The sequence below is a fragment of the Balaenoptera ricei genome, chromosome 1, assembly GCF_028023285.1.
Source record: "Balaenoptera ricei isolate mBalRic1 chromosome 1, mBalRic1.hap2, whole genome shotgun sequence".
Lineage (NCBI taxonomy): Eukaryota > Metazoa > Chordata > Mammalia > Artiodactyla > Balaenopteridae > Balaenoptera > Balaenoptera ricei.
In genome coordinates, this window is record NC_082639.1 from 12,265,008 (window position 1) to 12,284,695 (window position 19,688).

The following is a 19,688-nucleotide window of genomic DNA, read 5'->3' on the forward strand; positions in this document are numbered from 1 at the left end:
AGGCCTGGGCCAAACCGACCTGAGCTGTCTTCTCTCTGCTGTGGAAAAAGCCACGTGAGCAGACAAATGTGTGCACATGTGCATGGGCAGCCCCTGAGTTCCAAGCACCAGTTCACCCTCTTTGTCCTCAGGTGAAATACCCGCCAAGTGCAGAAAGGGAGGGACCACCAGGGCCCACAGGTGCCTTCTCAATCAGCTGCAGAATAATCCCCTTCAGAACTTTCCAATCAGATCCAAACTCTTCCCTCCTGGCAGTGGGCCTGGCTCCCTCACCTTCACCAGGAGCCAACCCAAGAAGTGAACTGGGAGGAAGTACCTCCCAGGCTCAGAAACAACTGGGGAGCACTGGCTGAACACCCATGCCCTGCGCCCCCTCCCCCCCTGCCCCCCCCAGAGGTACAGAGTTGTTCCCAGGCCCCTGGGCTGGAGCCTGCTGAGAGCAGAACCCTCCAGCCAGAAAGCAATCTGACTTGCTGGGAAGATAAACATGAGAAAAGACTCCTGGCCAACAGGGTGGAAGGGACCTGCCAGCTCCAAGGTCAGGTGGTTACTGGCCTTGCCTGGGACCAAGGCCGAGACGAGCCCTCGGCGGGGACACGTCGGGGCGGGGTGCACTCACTTCCAGAGGCCTTGGGAGAAGGCTGGTACAGGTCCCTGCGAGAGGGTGGGCGGTGGCCCAGCACCCCAGCCCCTCCCCGCCCCACACGGGGGAGCAGCTGCGCGCCACGAGTAATGTTTTCCACCCAAAGCTAACTGCAGTGTTCTGATGCGCCCAGAAGCGGGCTCCTCCCCAAATGTGGGTGTCGGGAGAACACCAGAGGCTTCTGGAATCCCTCTGAAGCCTCCAAAGCTGTTCCAACAAGAGAAACAGTCCTAAAAGAGCATCTGTTCTGACAAAATCAAAGAAAGAAATGGACGAGAGAGAAAACACACAAGGATAAAAGGGAAGGAGGAAGCAGGGAAGGATGGGGGAAGTAGGGAGAGGAACTAGAAGGAAGGAAAAAGGAAAAAAAGGGCCATCCCACAAACAGATAAACAGCGCTTAAACATGCACTCACAAGCCCCATCTTGTGATCGGCACCCCCAGGGGGTGTGAGGGCCCTTGGGGGGTTTGCCGAGTGCTAAATGGTGTCACTTGTCAGCAGCACCGTGGATTTTATAACCGCACAGCCCCCAGGGGCAGTGGAGCTCAGAGCCTCCAGGCTGTCGTCCAGTGCTCACCCACTCACCTCCCCCAGCTGCCTGCCTCTACAAAGCTCCAACAGCCCCTCTCTTCTCCCCAAGACGGTGCGGTGAGCCGGTGAGGGGCCAGCCGGCTCGGTCCTCCCCTCAGAGGCGCTGAGCTAGAAGCAGGCCGTGCCCCACCTCCAAACCTAGGTGAACTGTTGTTCTAGAATGAGCATGCAGTCCTCTGACTGTCTCCTGTCTCCTCTTTTATACTCTACAGTGAAAGGAACCCACCAGGATCTGGCCAAGCTTAGAGGGGACCAGGAAAAGAGGTGCGCGCGTGGGGCAGGATGCACCTGCCTGGGCCACACAGGGGGACGTGGGGGCCCCAGGGGCGGGCGGCGGAGTGCACGCAAGGAGGGGGCATTGTCTGAGGGGACTTGAACACAGTAACAAGATCAGCAGCCAGCCCGCTGCTCATTACCCACGGCGGGGATCGAGTGCGGTTCTGCCGGCCCACCCGTGGTGTGCGGTGCCCTCTGCTAAGCACGACAGTGGGGTCCCTTCCTGCTCGTTTCATCTTGCTTCAAGGGTGCTACGTGTGGGCCTTAGTTAAAGCTGCTTCTAAGAAAGACCCCCTAAACTTAGCACAACAGAAAACTCACACAGAACTAGACCGCAGAGCCCATCGAGCCCAAAGCCCTCATGTTTCCGACCAACTCCGGCCTCCGAGCGGGCACCTTCCATGACACTGCTGTCTGCTCGATCCATATCCCTGATTGACGGGGCAGACCTCGGTGTCAGAGGTGGGATGCTCCCCTGAGGACAAGCAGCCTAGCTGGACACGAGCCCTGGCCAGCCTCACAAGGAATTCATTTGGGCACGAAAACGTGAGGGACCTGGGGAAGCCCCGCAGTGTGGATACAAACAGGCAACACGGACATGGATGTGCATGTGTGGGCACCGTGGGCACGGTCTCTGAGGACGGCCGCCAACAATCCCTCCCATCCGACCCCACCTGCCATGAGACTCCAGCTGAACCGGGGTGGCCCTGGGATGACTCTGACCAACAGGATGCAGTGACTCTGTGCCAGTTCCAGGCCTGGCCCTTAAGAGGTCTGGAAGATTCTGCTTTGCTTTCTTGGAACCCAGCCACCCCACTGCAGGGATACCCGGGCGCTCCTGCTGGGGGGAGAGGACACATGGAGGGGCCTGGAGGAGACACCAATATGCACGGGCCCCTGAAGAAGAGCTGAGATGCCCCAGCTGACAGCACCAGGGCTCCAGCCCAGCCACCGGCTGAATGCTGGCACACGAGTGACCTCAACACCTTGTAGAACAAAAACAACTGCCCAGTCGACCCACGAGATGGGGAGAAATAATAAACTGCTGATGGTTAAAGACACTAAGTTTTGAGGTGGTTTGCTTACAGCAAGAGATAACTGATACAGATGGTAAAACTGTAAAGAAAAAGGGATGATTAACAAAAAATTTCAGGGTAACAATTCTCTCTGGATGGGAGAAGGAGCAATTAGGGTTTTCTGAGATACTGGGAGTGCTCTATTTCTTTATTTGGATACACCTAAATTTATTATTTAAACTAAATATGTGCATTTCATATACTTTTATATGGGAACATTTTTCAAAATTTAACAAAATTTGTAATAAGAAAAAAGTGAGGTAAAAGTGCCACACTCAATCCGTGCAGAGATGGGGTGTTTCCAACCATGTTCCCAGATGCTCTGGCCAGGGCTGCCCTGAGAAGGGGAAAGAGCCACAAAGGTGGACAGGAGTGCGGGGTGGGGGGGTGGGGGGGTAGCGCCGGAGAAAACACAATCCCTCTCATTTGCCTTTCGGATCCAAGACATCCACACACAGACTGCTGCCATGAGAAAAGTTTCTCCCTGGGTCGTGAAATCCACTCTGCTCAATTCAACAAAACCTGAATCCCAGATCCCCACAGTAACAATAAAATGGCATTTATGGCGGGTCTTCAACACACCAAGCGGCATGGCACCACGTGTGGCACAGTCCAATCACCTAAAAACTAAGAGCATGGCTACACCAGGCCCCAAGCTCCGCCCTGCTGCCTCCAACAGTTAGAACTTGAGAGGCAGCACGGCACCGCGGAGACAGCAGAGCCTCTGGGGCCAAAGCCAAGTAGGCTCACCTCCAGGTCCTGCCACCTACCACACCCGCAGGTGACCTACAGCAAAGCCCTCCTCTGGCATAGTGGAGCCAGTGGGACTACTTCCCACGTTCTTTACAGGATTAAGCTAGGTAACATAAGCAGAGGGCCTGCCCAGTGCCTGGCATGTGGTAAGCACTCAGCAAACGACTGTTACCAGGAAGCAGAGATGCTGACTCTCTCTATTTTTTTAGGCCAAAGACCACATCAGATGGTTTCTACGTATCCTTTTATGCTGGGCACCTCGGGTATACTCAAAAAACTACTTGGTGACTTGAACCTTGTTTAGATGTTGTAATCACAATACATTATTCCTTCTAAATGCAGTCTGGAAAAATCCCGGAGCCCAATTAACATGAAGAGACAGGGGGCACTGGGCAAGAACCACTCAGAGCGATTTTCTCTGTCAGGGAAGCACTTTATATTGAACAACTGTTCCATAAACCCCAAGGGTGCTCCTGGCTGAAGGCTGGAGCGCCTGCCCAGAGCTCTAAGTGGGTCCACAGAGCAACGCTCCATCTCAGAGTCAAATGGGCACCTGTCAGACATGAAATATTGCCCAGGTTATTAGCAAGCGCTGAACTGCATGCATTTCCAAACTGCTGCACAGAGGGAAACCATTAGCCAGGAAACAACTGGCCTACCACCAGGAGACGCCCGCCAATCTTGACGAACAACAGTCCCCAGCTCCCGGGACAGGCTGTGCCAGCTGCAGGCCTGGACAGGAGACAGCCACCCAAGGGCCTCGAGGCACCTGAGAGCGGGTGACAGGGATCAGCGTTCCTGATTTTCCAGAAATACTGGTGGCTCGTGTACACAGCCTGGCATACACCAACTCAGGCCAAGGGAACGGAGTTCCCAGCAGGCCAGCCCTGCAAACATGACAGCTGCCTGCTCAACTCCACCAACCCACCTGCTGTGACAACCCGTCCCTTTTCAGCGCAACGTGGCAGAGAAGCAAATATCAACAAAACCAACCGTACTGGAACTTTCCTCCTCGCCCAGCAAACACAGCTCTTCTATTAAGCCTGTGTTTCTCAAACTTTTAAAGTCCATTTCCACTTTGTAGAGACACACAAACCTGACTCAGCCCTTCCCAACAGCCCCAAATGCTTCATCTTCTCCTGAATAGTGGCCCCCACCCTGAAAAGCACTGCTTCCTTCTACAGAATGCACCCTGCCAAGATTCAGTACCGTTTGCTTTGCTGAAGTTTGTGTTATAAAAAACACGGACTTTTTTCTAAATCTAAAAGTAATGTCTGAATATAAAATTAAACTGTGCTACTGACTTTGCTTTTCAAACTATACAACTTGTACTATCTCTAAATTTAACCACACTTCTGAAGAGGGAGTGGACATCCCTTTCCCTGACCCCCGATAGACCCCACTGCTCTAGGAACGTGGCTGAGCGGGAAGGCTGGCTGGCCCTGAAGAAAGTGTGTCCTGTATCCCAGCACCTGTGCCAGTTTATTTATTTTTATTTTTGGCTGTGTTGGGTCTTCGTTTCTGTGCGAGGGCTTTCTCTAGTTGCAACGAGCGGGGGCCACTCTTCATCGCGGTGCGCGGGCCTCTTCACTATCGCGGCCTCTCTTGTTGCGGAGCACAGGCTCCAGACGCGCAGGCTCAGTAGTTGTGGCTCATGGGCCCAGTCGCTCCGCGGCATGTGGGATCCTCCCAGACCAGGGCTCGAACCCGTGTCCCCTGCATTGGCAGGCGGATTCTCAACCACTGCGCCACCAGGGAAGCCCCCCTGTGCCAGTTTAGAACCCATCATGCTAGTACTTGCTCTGGGGACTCTTGAAGCTTGACACGGGATAAATCAAGGGCCTTGCTACCAAAAAGACAAAATCAGAACATGTGGGACTGGCATGGGGTCTGATCATTCTCCAACGTCCCCCCTGCTCCCCTCTGCCCAGCACTCCCTGAGTGGTGGTGGCACATGGACACAGCCTGAAATTATACTGGTAGGTGGACTCCCCTACCAAGTTCAATAAACTCATTGCCGGGTACGCCGACTTCTTGCTTCTTCCTTACAGCTGTTTATAGCACCTATCCTAGGACTTCGCCCTCAAATCAAGTTGGGGAACAGGCCTGGTATAGAACGAATTCCTGGCCTTGTTGAATATGACCAACTCAAGGTCAAAATATTCTGTGGACCCTCATGAAATGATCATTGTACTTTTGGTGCTTGTTAACTGAAAAACTATAGACAAAAACCACTATGAAAAATGAATCTCCAGTCTATTAATCACAACAGCATTAATATGTATTTGAGAAACAGTTCTATGTAAGTGAGTGATAAATCTCCCCTAATATACAGAAGATCTGTGGTGTGATACAGCTGCACAACTACTCATACTTACTGCATTCCCCCTAGGGGTCCTCAGTCCATAAATTAAGAAACAGATATAAACAAAGACCAAAGAACTTCTCAAACATTTAATGAGTGCCTACTCTGTGCTCACCTTAGGGACAGTGTTCTCACTTTGAGCCTAGCGGGGAAGACAGGTAATAAATCAATATAATACATAATGTCACATACTAAGTGCTGTGAAGAAAACCAAAGCAAGCCGAGGCAGAGGCTGTTAACTATCTAAGAGGAGGGTCAAGGAGGACCTCTCTTGAGGAGGTGACATTTAAGCAAAGACCAGAATGAAGAGTGAGCCATGCTACCATAAGCCCAGGGATCATTACAGTAGGTACAAGGTAGAGCAAATGCAAAGGTCCTAAGACGGGTGTGACCTTGGCAAAAGGGGCCGGCGTGCCTGAAAAGGAGGAAGCGAGTGGGAGGATGAGAAGCGCTGAGGTGGGCAGCAGGAGAGGCTGAGATCACTCAGGGTTTTAGAGGCCAGTGGGGCGCCCTAGGAGGGTTGAGAGCAGAAGGGTGACTGCAAGCGGGCAGGCGTGGACACAGGAACACCAGGAAAGAAGCAAGAGAGGGAGGTGGCCTCCACCAAGGCGGAGGTGGAAAGAAGTAGTCAGATTAGGGGTATGTTTTGGTGGAGCCAACATAATGGCTAATCAAGTAGATGTGGGTTGTGAGAAAAGAAAGGAGTCAAGGATGACACCAAAATTTTTAGCCTGAGAAACCTGGCCAAGGTTTTAGCCTGGCCAAGTGGCAGTGCCACTCACTGAGGTGAGGAATGACTGTGGAAGCAAAGGTTTAGCGGGAGGAAAGCAAGAGTTCTGTTTTGGCCAATTACAGTTGAGATGTCAACAGCAGAGGTGGTTGAACAGATCTCTTCACTTCATTCTGGTCTTTGCCACAAGATGGAATGGGACCACCCTGGGAGAGATTACTGTATAAAGAAGAGACAAGACCTATGGACTCAGACTCCAAGCACATGCATTTGAATCCTGGCTCCAGTATTACCAAGGGGGGCTCAAGCAAGCTTCCCTGAGTTCTAGATTGCTCACCCATTAAACTGGAGAACCACCATATACACAATGACTGTGAGGATTAAAGAAGATAAACAACAGGGAGTAGTGCACAAATACTGGCAAAAGTAGAATTAGATATTTTTTCTCTAACAAAGCCTGTGACTGATAACACAGTGAAACAAACAAGGAAAAAATGAATTAATTAAAACAAAACAAACCAGGTTATCCCAGTGAAGTCCCTTTACCAGTGAATCGCATGGCTCCTTTTGGACAAGGCAGCCGGTCAAGGCCTCGGGAAGGCAGTTGGAGACCAAAGTAGCCACACTCTGGTCCAATATGACAAAAAAGCACATAGACTTTGTTCCCACCTGGCTTCAAACTTCTGCTGTCAGGTCTTTGTGATTGTGTGACTTAGGGCAGAAAGCCTGGGAAGAATCACCCACTCAGGTTAAATACAGATGGATTCGGGGTCCAATCTTTGCATGTGGTGGGCTGAGGGGACAGGGTAGTGGACAGTGCTTTAAAGTCAACTGCAGAGCACTACCTAGTGCGGGTGCCCTGCTGGGAGCTGGCGGCTCCAAGGGGAGTAAGGCCAAGGCTGTCTGGGCACCCACTCTCGAGGACCTTCCCCCGGAGAGAAAGACCCAGACTGTCACTCCCCACTGATGAGAGCTGAAAGGTGCCACTGAGTGCCAACCTGGAAGGCAGTGGTGCCTAGTACATCTAAAAACACACAAACAAAGGCAGGAAGGGCGTCCAGGTAAAGATCAGCACAAGCAATAGTGTGGATGCATGACAAAGAGTGGTGTGCACGCTTGGGGACTGGGCCGGCGGCGAACAGCACGCTTCACATCATGAGAGTAACAAGTGAGTGGAAAAAGTGGTGAGAAATGCAGCCGGAGGGACAGGCTGGAGGCCACACCTATCACACCAGGACTTAGCTTCATCCCCAGCTGATGGGAGTCACGCCAGGGGTTTAAGCAAGAGAGAGCCACGGTTAGACTCACATTTCTGAAAGGTCACTCTGGCTGCATGAGTATGGAGAACAGGCTGAGAGGGCAAGAGCAGAAGCAGAAAAACAACTCAGGACGTCAAGAATGGGACAACGTCACCCCCCGCTGGCACCAGGAGGATCTGGCTGGTGCCCAGAATCCAACGCAATTACTGTGGATCTTTCTGAGCAGCCTGTGCAAGCGGCCCTCCTGCTGAATATTATAACATCTTTTGAAGGTTTTAAGTACCTCTTCCTCGAGTGCCTCAACGTCCCTTAATATTTAGTACCCGACCCTTCCTGGGAGAAGCTGGGCCATGCTGCTTGTCCAAAACCACATCCCAGGCTGAGAATTCCTACCTCTTACTCACGTTTCAAAGAAAACGCCCACACCTCTGGAGGGACATACAAGAAAGTGGTAACGGGGATTCCCTCAGAGCAGCAGGGGAAGGGTGGAAAGGACTTACACTTTTCACTCTGTATCCTTTCTGGGTTTTTTGTTTGTTTGTTTTGTTTTACCATTTGTAAATGTTGATATTTTAATATTAAAATATTAAAACTGAGAAAATAAAACAAGGAGGGAAGGAGGGAGGAAAGAAAAAAGAGAGAAAGAAAGAAAATGTCCACAAAGTCAGAGTTTCTTTGTTTCTATTCACCGTAAAACCTTTCAGACATTTTCTACAAGACTTGGTGACTGACAACTTCTCAACAGCAAAAATTTCTCATAAGGGAAATGGAAAATTATGATAATTTGCACAAAGAATGTGTCACTCGGGAAAACTTGATGAGCAAAAATTCCTTAAGGGGACAAAATGGAAAATCCCCTAGAAGAGCAGCTGGTAGCCTTTTCCAGACCCAGATGAACCCCTCCGACACTTCGAAGGCACTGAAGGCCTCTCCTGGGAGAGTCACACACACTCAGGGGGCTGACTGACTCCCCACACCCGGATAAAACTCCTGCCTTGGAATCCAGCCAAAGCTGGTTAAGTCCCTCGGGCAAGAGTACTTAAATCTCTGCACCTCAATTTCCTTTCTGTAAAATGCAGATGATAATAAAAGCTTGCACTTCACAGAGGTGCCGCTGGCCATCATTATTCTTATACGACTACATATAAACCCAAGCCAGCAACATCGATCTATTACAGGAAAGGGGGGAACCCAATGCTCTCCTCCCGGGCCTATCTTCCAAAAATGGACGTAAAATCTCATCAGTAACCCAGGCACCCACGACAGATAAAGCTTCAACCTGAAAAAAGATCAGGAAAAGGCCCTGCAAACTGCAATGGTTATTCCACTCAACTGTAACCAGAAGGCAAGGCAGAGGTGCTTTGTACTTGAAGGCAAAAGCTACCTTTTTTTTTTTAATTTTTAAAAAAATTTAATTAATTAATTTATTTATTTTTGGCTGCGTTGGGTCTTCATTGTTGTGTGTGGGCTTTAGTTGCGGCGAGCAGGGGCTACTCTTCGTTGTGGTGAGCGGGCTTCTCACTGTGGTGGCTTCTCGTGTTGCGGAGCACGGGCTCTAGGCGTGCGGGCTTCAGTAGTTGTGGCTCGTGGGCTCTAGAGCACAGGCTCAGTAGTTGCGGTGCACGGGCTTAGTTGCTCTGCGGCATGTGGGATCTTCCTGGACCAGGGCTCGAGCCCGTGTCCCCTGCATTGGCAGGCGGGTTCTTAACCACTGCGCCACCAGGGAAGTCCCGCTACCTTCTTTCTACAAAGAACACGATGATTTTGGAGGAGCAATGAGGCTTTCATTGAGGAAGAGGATAGAATATGACAATTCCAAAGGAAGGATTAGTTGTCCCATGGTATTAGTTAAGATCAAGAATACAAAGCAAAAGAAAAAAGTAGGTTGAATACTAATTATTAGGAGGTAGATGTATATGGACTTCAATGTAGCACATGCTTTTCATGTGACTGACTTTTTCTGGGTTTGTTTCCTCATTACGATTAGTAACTGTGAAGGTCCCTTCTACTGTTAAGATTTAATAAACGTTGAGTAAATGATTTCATTAATAAGATTACAGATTACAAATGCATGCATTTGAAGTATAACAGACACCATGTGAATGACAATAAAAATGAGATATTTATCTAGCACTTAGCAGAGTTTTTTTTTTTCATCTAAAACTTTCCCTATATTGGAAATCTTAAGATTTCCAACTACGAACATGAACTATATATGAGGACATGAACATCAACTACAAACTGTATATGAACATCTATGAACTACATAAGCCAACATCAAGTTGTACATTTACTATTCCGAATAGGATTAAACTAAAGTTAATATTCTGTAAAACTTGACTGGGCAAAACTAAATGTGTAAGAGGATATTTTAGAGGAATATTCTAGGAGACCTCAAAAACTTAAGATAGGCCTGGACACAAAGTGGTCAAGAATTCAATGTCTCAATTTCCAAGGATTTCTTCAAACTGTGAGGCTACTCTAATCCAGCTGCTGAGTGTCGCTCCAGAAGAGAGTGTTTGGACGGCAGCCCCGGGAGGATTAGAAGCAGCTCAGGCCCCAGCGCTGGCCCTTGAAGAAACAGCGCTGCGGACCTCCTGCCCCTCCCAGCCACCACCTGCAGCAGCCTGAGGCCTTTTCATGGATGACTTGCAACCCTGGCGGGTTTCCAGCTACTGTGAAGTGCGAGCTTCTGAGAGAAACTTGGAGAGCGCCCTAAGTGCTGCCTGGTTGTAGGGCAGGCAGGCTGAGAGACAGAGACACAGAGAAAGAGAGACAGAGACACAGAGAAAGAGAGACAGAGACACAGAGAAAGAGAGACAGAGACACAGAGAAAGAGAGACAGAGACACAGAGAAAGAGAGACAGAGCGGGCACCCGCAAGGCCATGTAAGGAAGCAGGCCAGCCCCAAGGGGCTGCTTATGGGGACTAGGGTGGGGAAGTGAGGGTACACAAACTTAATTCTTAGGGGTATGAAAGACTGGTCAGAAACCTAAATGTTCTGTTTCATTCACATTTCTACCCTTATCTTCTCAACTTCCCAAATGCAAATATAAACTGGGGGAAAATGTTTACAGCCTATATGGAAAATAAGGGTTAATAGTCCTGATATATAAAAGGCTCTTAAAATTAATCAACAATGAAAACGTACATCCACACAAAACTTGTAGACAAGTGTTCACAGCAGCGTTATTCATAACAGTCAAAAGGTCAAAACAGCCCAAATGTCTATCAACTAATGAACGGATAAATAAAACATGGTATATCCATACAATAGAGTATTATTTGACAATAAGAAAAGTACTGATATGTGCTACAACCTGAATGAACCTTGAAAATATTGTGCTACGTGAAAGAAGCCAGCCACAAAAGGCTACAAGTTGCGTGATTCCATTTATATGAAATGCCCAGAACAGGCAAATCCATAATGATAGAAAGTGGTTGCCTAGGTCTGGGGGAGATAGAGGTAAATGGGGAGTGACTGCTAATGGGCGGTGGGTCCCTTTTGGGGGATGATGAAAATGTTCTGGTGGTGACGGTTGCACAACCCTGTGAATAAACTAAAAGCCATTGAATTGTACACTTAAAATAGGTGAATTGTATGGTATGTGACTGTCTCAATAAAGCTGTTATTAAAATTAAACAACAAGAGAATATCTCCCAACAGAAAAATGAGTCAGAGAAATGAACAGGCAATTCACAAAAGAAGAAATACGAGTGGTCAATATACTCGATACAGAAAAAAGATGTTCTACCTCACTAATAATCAAAGAAATATGAATAAGTACAAGTTACCACTTCCAGTTTCAAACTGGCAAAGACTGAGTTTCCACTGTAGGTCAGTGCACGTCCCCAGCGAGCAGGAGCAGAGGGTGGTACACTGGGTCAGACCTGTCAATACCGATGTAAACTCCAAATACATTCATTGCTTAGGTGCAAATTAATGCTTGGATGTAAGTAACTGATCAGACAGTCCACCATGCAGAGGCTACAGTTTCCCAGCCTGACGGGGTATTACCCAGCTGTAAGGAAATCGTGAGTCCTGGTACAGGAGGACTGTGGGCGGGACTGTGGGACGGCAACTAGAGAAAACACAGTCTTGCTAATAGTAAGTCCCACCGTGCTAAACGCTTGAGGAGAGGTCACTGCCAAGAGAAAGAGTAGGCTCGCTGTTTCCCAAGGGCAGCGACCTGTGGAGAGCACACGTCTAACAGGGGCCACCAAGGGAGTAACTGGAGTAGCTGCCGTGGCAACCTGCCTGCAAAGTGTTTCATGTATACATGCTACCTCATCCATACCCACAATAGTCCTCTGGGGGGGTATTAATATGATCACCCCCATTGCGCAGATGAGCAAAATGAGGCTTAGAGGGGTTGTCATCCGACCCAGGTCTCAACGACATGCCCAGATTCAAGGCCAAAGTCCACCACACTCTATAAGGTGTCCTCTTTTCACTTTAAACAAGGACGAAACTTCCGTGGACAGACACGGAATTCTGGGTTCACCAGGTCCTTAGTCTGTCCCAAAAGGGCAAATTCTCTGTCATTAATTGGCACTTACCAACTCCCTTTCCTTATACTAATCAGTGTCACAAAACATGTTATAAAAAAAAGCCAGAAGTGAACATTACTAAGTCTTAGTTCTAACCTGCAGAGTTTGTTGCTGCTAAGTGAAACACAAAATTGAAACTCTGAAGCATCTTAATTTCTGGAAGCACGGCACACCAGGTACCCTGGCTGGCTCTCATTATGAACAGCTACAAACACTGAAGAAAAATTGTTTGACATCTTTTAAAATACATCGAAGAACCGGCAAGTCAGTAAGGACTACTGACAGATGAAACAAACTTAAGCAAAGGCTGGAATCCAGAGAGCAAGCGGAGCTATGAGGGTGGGCAGCGAAGGCATCTGCAGAACTGAGCAAGCTCGAGTTCTCCCCCTGCCGCCAAGAAGGGAGGTCTCTCGGGAGGGCCCTCCAGAATAACGCTGGCCCCAAAGGGTTATATCTTAGTGGAAAGAAGATGGCACAGAAAAAGCCTATATGAAATCTTGGCACCAAATGGAGGGGTATAAAATTCTCCCTGGGAGAATCTGTAACCGTTAGATGGCCCCCAAATGGACTACAGCCCAAATTCACACATTATAAAAGGTACACTTCAGGTAGATAAAAAGTGATCCCAGAATGAAAGTATTAAATGCAAGAAGGAGTGAGGACCAACTAAAGTAGTAAGTAAGAAATAAGTAAATCTAAACAAATACTGAACAAATGACGTCTTCTAAAATTGAAAAAGAACATACACACCTATAGAATAAAAGTTGAGAAGGGAGTGTTAGGAATTAAAGTGCGTTAAGGTCCTAACTGCTTGAGAGTAAAGTGTAAAGACATTAACTAATGTTAGAATTTGGTAAGTTATGTAAATTGAGAGGTATACCATATTTGTGGATCAGAAGATCAATATCATAAAAATGTCAACTTTATCCAAATTGATAGATATGTAATAAATTCAATTCTAATAAAATTCAAAGCAATGCTAATAAAAGACCCCAACAATTTTTATGAATTTCATAAGCACAATTTAAAATGAAGATGGAAAAGCAAAGGGCCAAAGCCTTACCAGATACCAAGAATTATTATATGAAAACTTAGAAATTAAGTCAGTGTGATACTGGCACACAGATAGAGAATAGATGGTAAAGAGGCCAGAAATAGACCCATACATTTGTGGACACCTGATGTATGATAATGGTTACTGGTGACATTAAAGACCCACAAGAAAGGGATATATTTTTTCAATAAATAGTACTGGGACAATCTGATGTGCTTATTTAAAAAAAAGGAAGGGTTTCCCTGGTGGCGCAGTGGTTGAGAATCTGCCTGCTAATGCAGGGGACACAGGTTCGAGCCCTGGTCTGGGAAGATCCCACATGCCGCGGAGCAACTAGGCCCATGAGCCACAGCTACTGAGCCTGCGCGTCTGGAGCCTGTGCTCCGCAACAAGAGAGGCCACGATAGTGAGAGGCCCGCGCACCGCGATGAAGAGTGGCCCCCGCTTGCCGCAACTGGAGAAAGCCCTCACACAGAAATGAAGACCCAACACAGCCAAAAAGAAAGAAAGAAAGAAAGAAAGGAAGGAAGGAAGGAAGGAAGGAAGGAAGGAAGAAAGAAAGAAAGAAAGAAGGAAAAAGAAATTAGCTCCTTATCTCACACCATACACAAAAATAATTATAAACAGACTAAAGAACTCAATGTAAAAGGCAAAATCATAAAATGTTTGGAAGACAATATATGGGGGAATACCTTTATAAACTTGAAGTAGGAACTTCTTAAAAAGAAACAAAAAGTGCTAACTATTAAAAAATTGATAAATGACATTAAAATTAAGAATTTCTGTTCACTGGGGACTTCTCTGGTGGTACAGTGGTTAAGAATCTGCTTGCCAATACAGGGGACACAGGTTCGTGCCCTGGTCCAGGAGGATCCCACATGCTGCGGAGCAACTAAGCCCATGAGCCACAACTACTGAAGCCCGTGCACCTAGAGCCTGTGCTCCACAACGAGAAGCCACTGCAATGAGAAGCCCACACACCACAACAAAGACCCAACGCAGCCAAATAAATAATTAATTTTAAAAAAAAGAATTTATTTTCATTAAAAAAAAAAAAACTAGAGTGACAAGACAAGCCACAAACTGGAAGTGGATAATTACAACACATCTAACTGACAAAGGATTAGTATCAAAACAAAAAACAAGAAAAAAAGTCTACATATAAATAAAAAGACAAACAATTCAATAAAAAAAAATGAGCAAAAGATTTAAGCAGTTGTTTCAGAGAAGCTGAAACCTGAATGATCCATTAGTGTATGAAAAGATGCTCAACACACTAATAATCATGAAAATGCAAATCAAAACCACGAGGGGGGGCTTCCCTGGTGGTGCAGTGGTTAAGAATCTGCCTGCCAATGCAGGGGACACGGGTTCGAGCCCTGGTCCGGGAAGATCCCACATGCCGCGGAGCAACTAAGCCCGTGCGCCACAACTACTGAGCCTGTGCTCTAGAGCCCGCGAGCCAAAACTACTGAGCCTGCGTGCCACAACTACTGAAGCCCGCACGCCTAGAGCCTGTGCTCCGCAACAAGAGAAGCCGCCACAATGAGAAGCCCATGCACCGCAACGAAGAGTAGCCCCCGCTCGCCGCAACTAGAGAAAGCCCGCGTGCAGCAACGAAGACCCAATGCAGCCAAAAATAAATAAAATAAATTTATTAAAAAAGAGAAAACCACATAAGGTATCACTGACCTTCCAACAGGTTAGTAAAAATTTTTAAATGTGATAATACCATTGTTTGGAGGATGTGAAGCAAACAGAATTGTCAGTTGAAGTGTAAATTGGGGAAACCATTTTGGTATTATTTGGTCAAATTGAAGATGCACGCACCCTGTGATCCAGTCCTCCTCCCAGGGATGTACCCTGAGAGGCTGTACATGTGTGTCCCAGGAATGGTCACAGCACCACTGTCTGTCTCAGCAAAATACTGGAAACAAATCAAATGTCCGTCAACAATAGAACGGATATGTTCTCATACAATGGAACCTAATTCATCAGTAAAAATGAAATACACCTATATGTAACATGGATTAATCTCAAGAACATATGTTAAGGAAAAAATTTAGATCACTGAAAAATAACAAAATGATTTATTTAGTTCAAAAACATGCAAAATTAAACAATACATTGCTTAGCAATACAAACACATGTGGTAAAACTATAAAGAAAAGCTAGAGGTGGGAATTCCCTGGCAGTCCAGTGCTTAGGACTCAGCACTTTCACTCCTGTGGCTCAGGTTCAGTCCCTGGTCAGGGAACTAAAATCCCACAAGCAGGCGCAGTGCGGCCAAAAAAAAAAGTAAAAAAAGAAAAGCAAGAGAATGATAAAAGCCAAATTCAGTGATTAGGTGGGGGTGGGAATGGGACAGGATCAGGGAGGGGCACTCCAAAGGTAATGGTAACATTCTTTTTTGTAAATTGGATACATGGGCACGTGGGTATTCCTTGTATCCTTTTCCTTTATATGATACAGTATTCTTTTGTATCTACTATTTAAAAAGACAATTTACAAAATTAAACAATGTTCCTTCTGACTTTAAGCAATGATTTGAAGCATTAACTTGGGCAGCTGACTGAGTTACACTAAGCCAGGAAAGTCCCTGACAGGGGCCCACCCGGCCCTGAGACTATAGTAATGAGAAGTGCTTCACCACCCTGGCTGGCTCCGAATCCGGAGAGATATAACTTCCCACTGAGCCCTGGAGCCTTCCATTCAGGACAGGAAAATTACTGCTTAGATTAATCGGCCAGTACAGGAAGTAGTGCGGGTGGGGTGGGGAGAACAGGTTCTGCTGCCAGACCTTTTAAGACCAGGAGCTGAGTACTTTTTTGATGTTACAATGAACCCACCAAGCCTCCCTTCGGGCTAGGTCCCCACTCTCAGCTGGAATTGCCACCTCTGAGCCTCTGCATTCTGCGATTGAGACATGAGTGAACAACTGTCAATTCTAACCATGCCCTTTGCTTCCTTCCTTTGAAGCTCAAGGCTGATCTCTCCAATTCATAACAAGCAGGTTTGAATGGAAGAGCCCATGCTCTGGTTTTCTGTACGTATCTGTGACTATATTATTGAGGTCAACCTTAATTGGTCCTTGGACTGTTGAGCTACTGACACCCATGAGGACCTCCGAGAGTGCCAGGCACCTATGCTGACACTCGACACACACATCTGCAGCAAATGCTGAAAGCACTCGGTGCTAAAATGCCTACTCTTTGTGACCTCTATGATTTCAATCATTTAAAAATGTGGCCAGCAAAAGAGGTAGATTATGGTCTCCAGGACAATATGCTTTGTGCACAAAATGTACTGGGAGTTTTTCGTTTCCTCTAAGGTTGGGGTCCCTCCCTTTTGTGGTGTCCGTTACCCTGCCAGACACCATGTCTGAGTACCTCCGTGCCACCCACGCGGCACCATCTTGGGGGAATTCCAGGACGGTAGAGAGTGGGCCACCTGCTCTCTCCTCTGGCAAACTGTTAAAACTGAAGCTCTGCCCACAGAGGCTGCCCTTTCAGTGTTCTAAATGGAAGGTTCAGTATATGTGCAACAAAATCAAGCCATTTGGCACTTAAAAATGGTCTTCCCTATATATACATACAGACATATATATGCACAGAAGAGCCCGGGCACGACACACAAACGCTGTTAATAGTTATCTGGGAGGGGAACCGGGTCAGGCATGGGAGGGTGACTTATTTTCCCCAGTACTTTTGTTAGAACCTTCTGATTTTTGGACCTCATGCATGTATTCCTGTCCTAAACATTTTTTTCTTCCTCAACTCTGCACACTTTCTTTCTTGACCCTCACAGGGTCATCCTCTCCTAACACATAATAATGCTAGTTACCAATTATGGAGTCAAGGACTTGACTAAGCATTTTACATGCATTACCTCATTAATAATTCCACCCAATAAAGTTAGTGTGAGGTCATCATTATCTCCACTTCACACCCGAGGAAGTGGAGGCTTAGAGAGGTCAAGTACTTTGCCCAAAGGCACACAGCTAGTAAGTATAAGGACCAGCTCAGGTACGTTTGGCTTAGAAGTTCATGCTTCTAACCAGCACCCTGTACCTCAGGGGTTCTTAGCTGGGGGCAATTTTGCCCGAGGAGACGTACAGCCTCCTCTGGAGACATTTCAGCTGTCATAGTTGGAGGTAGGTGGGGGCTACTGGCATCTGTGGGCAGAGGCCAGGGGTGCTACTCGCATCCTGAAGTGCACAGGACGGCACAGACAAAGACCCACTAAGCCCCAAATGGCAATAATGTCAACGTTGAGGAACCCTGCTCTACTGGAAAAAGAAAGACAGAGTAACTGTCTCTGAACTAAACTCTCATAGTTTAGGTCATAGTTCACCATGTCCACATCCCATATTACACCCAGACACCAAATAAACCATTGGGTTGTCCTCTCTTCATTAATAGCATGCCAAACCCTCATCACACTGGAGGTCTCTCCAGCCCCACTGGCCGATCACCCATTCACCCAACAATGTTTACTGAGCACCAACTGCGTGCCAGGAAATGACCTACACAGTGGGAATACCAGGAGAAATAAGACCCTGTCCCCGCCCACGAGCTGCTGGTGGTCTCACAGGGAGACAGGCAAGAAAACCTATGATCATCATAGGAGGTAAGAATGTACTCCGAGTGGCTTCCCTGGTGGCGCAGTGGTTAAGAATCCGCCCGCCAATGCAGGGGAGATGGGTTCGAGCCCTGGTCCAGGAAGATCCCACATGCTGCAGAGCAACTAAGCCCGTGCGCCACAACTACTGAGCCTGTGCTCTAGAGCCCGCGAGCCACAGCTACTGAGCCCACACGCCAAAACTACTGAAGCTGCGCATCTAGAGCCCGTGCTCCGCAACAAGAGAAGCCACCGCAATGAGAAGCCCGCGCACCACAACGAAGAGTAGTCCCCGCTTGCGGCAACTAGAGAGAGGCCACACACAGCAACAAAGACCCAACGCAGCCAAAAAAAAAAAAAAAGTACTGCAAGGTCATTGCAGGATGCTAAGAAATCACAGAGGAGGGGCTCCAAACTCAGCTGGGGCGGGGGCGCAGGGGTGGGCAGGGCTGGGAGAAGGTTTCCCAGAAGCATTTGAGCTTGAAGGAGTTAACCAGGCAGAGGGAATCCTTTCCTTCCCAAAGGACCCCTCACCAGAGCTTTCAGAGTATGGTCTCTGAGAATCCAGGTTGACAACTTTAATTAGAACGTTGGTGGAACTCCTGAGAAAAACAGGGAGTGCACAGAGCAGTCCTTGATCCTCTGAGTACAACCTGGATAATTCCTGCCTCAACAGGGACAGAACGCAACCTGGCTTCCCTATCGGTCTGGGCGTTCTTCAACTGCAATCCTAACTGGTCTCTCTGGCTTCGAACCACCCCACACCTTGCAGCAGGAGGCAACTGACACGTTCACAGCAGATCCCGTGAATTACATGCTTGACCTCACATAATTCTCAAAACAATTCTCTGAAGTACACATTGTTATCCCTATTTTACAGATGAGGAAACTGAGGAACAGGAATGAAGTAACTGACCCTCAGAACAGAGAGCCACTAACCAGGGAAGCAGGGATTCACACCCAACTCCAGCGTCCTTGCCGCCTCTCTCTGAGGGGACCTTTATAGTTATCAATCCAAAACATGTCATGTACTCTGAATCTTCACCACCTCAGTACAGCCTTCCAACATCAGTCATCCTCCTTCTGTACACCACACACTTTTGAACAGGTATCTGTGGCGTTTCTTGTGTTGTACTGTGATCAAGCAGCACAAACTACCAAAAGCCAGGGGAGCCTGCCTTGGGGACCCAGAGGCCTGGGGAACACACCCCGACCTCTTTCACCAGTGCAGTGGACTTCCCTTGGGCTGGGCCCAACCCCCAAAGCCAGCAATCCAGTCACACTGGGGACAGAGCAGGTTCTGTCAGCCAGCTTTCTCTCTAGCATTGGAATAGTCATGATTCCTCCTTTGGTTGTACACCAGATGCTTGTGTTTGGGGACACGTTGTACAAAAATATGTATCTCTAAACATCAGAACCTTAAAAGGAATGAGCGTGTGCTCCCCACTCTGTCTTTCCCTCTCTGACAGACAGAGTGCATCCATGATGGCAGAAGCTAGAGCAGCCAGCTTAGTCCATGAGATGGAAGCCTGGGTTTGAGCAAGGAGAGCCACATGATCAATGAAACCCTGTGTCTGGATAACTTCATGGAACAGAGTGAGCTGCCCTGACCGGCTCTGGACTGCCTACTTCCATTCTGTGAAGGAGCGAGGAATAAATTTCTATTTCCTTTCAGCCACTGTATTTTGGAGCATTTTGGTTTGTACTTACTTAAAACAAGGTGTGAACATTGCCCAGGGATTAACCTAGCATGATCTTTCTTAGTAAAA

The 19,688-nt window shown here is 47.6% G+C and overlaps 1 protein-coding gene across 2 annotated transcripts in view; it reads right to left on the bottom strand.

Moving 5' to 3' along the window:
• The window catches only part of ZBTB17 (zinc finger and BTB domain containing 17), a 32,143-nt gene that overhangs the window by 9,929 nt on the left and 2,526 nt on the right, over positions 1 to 19,688 (bottom strand). The window lies entirely within an intron of this gene.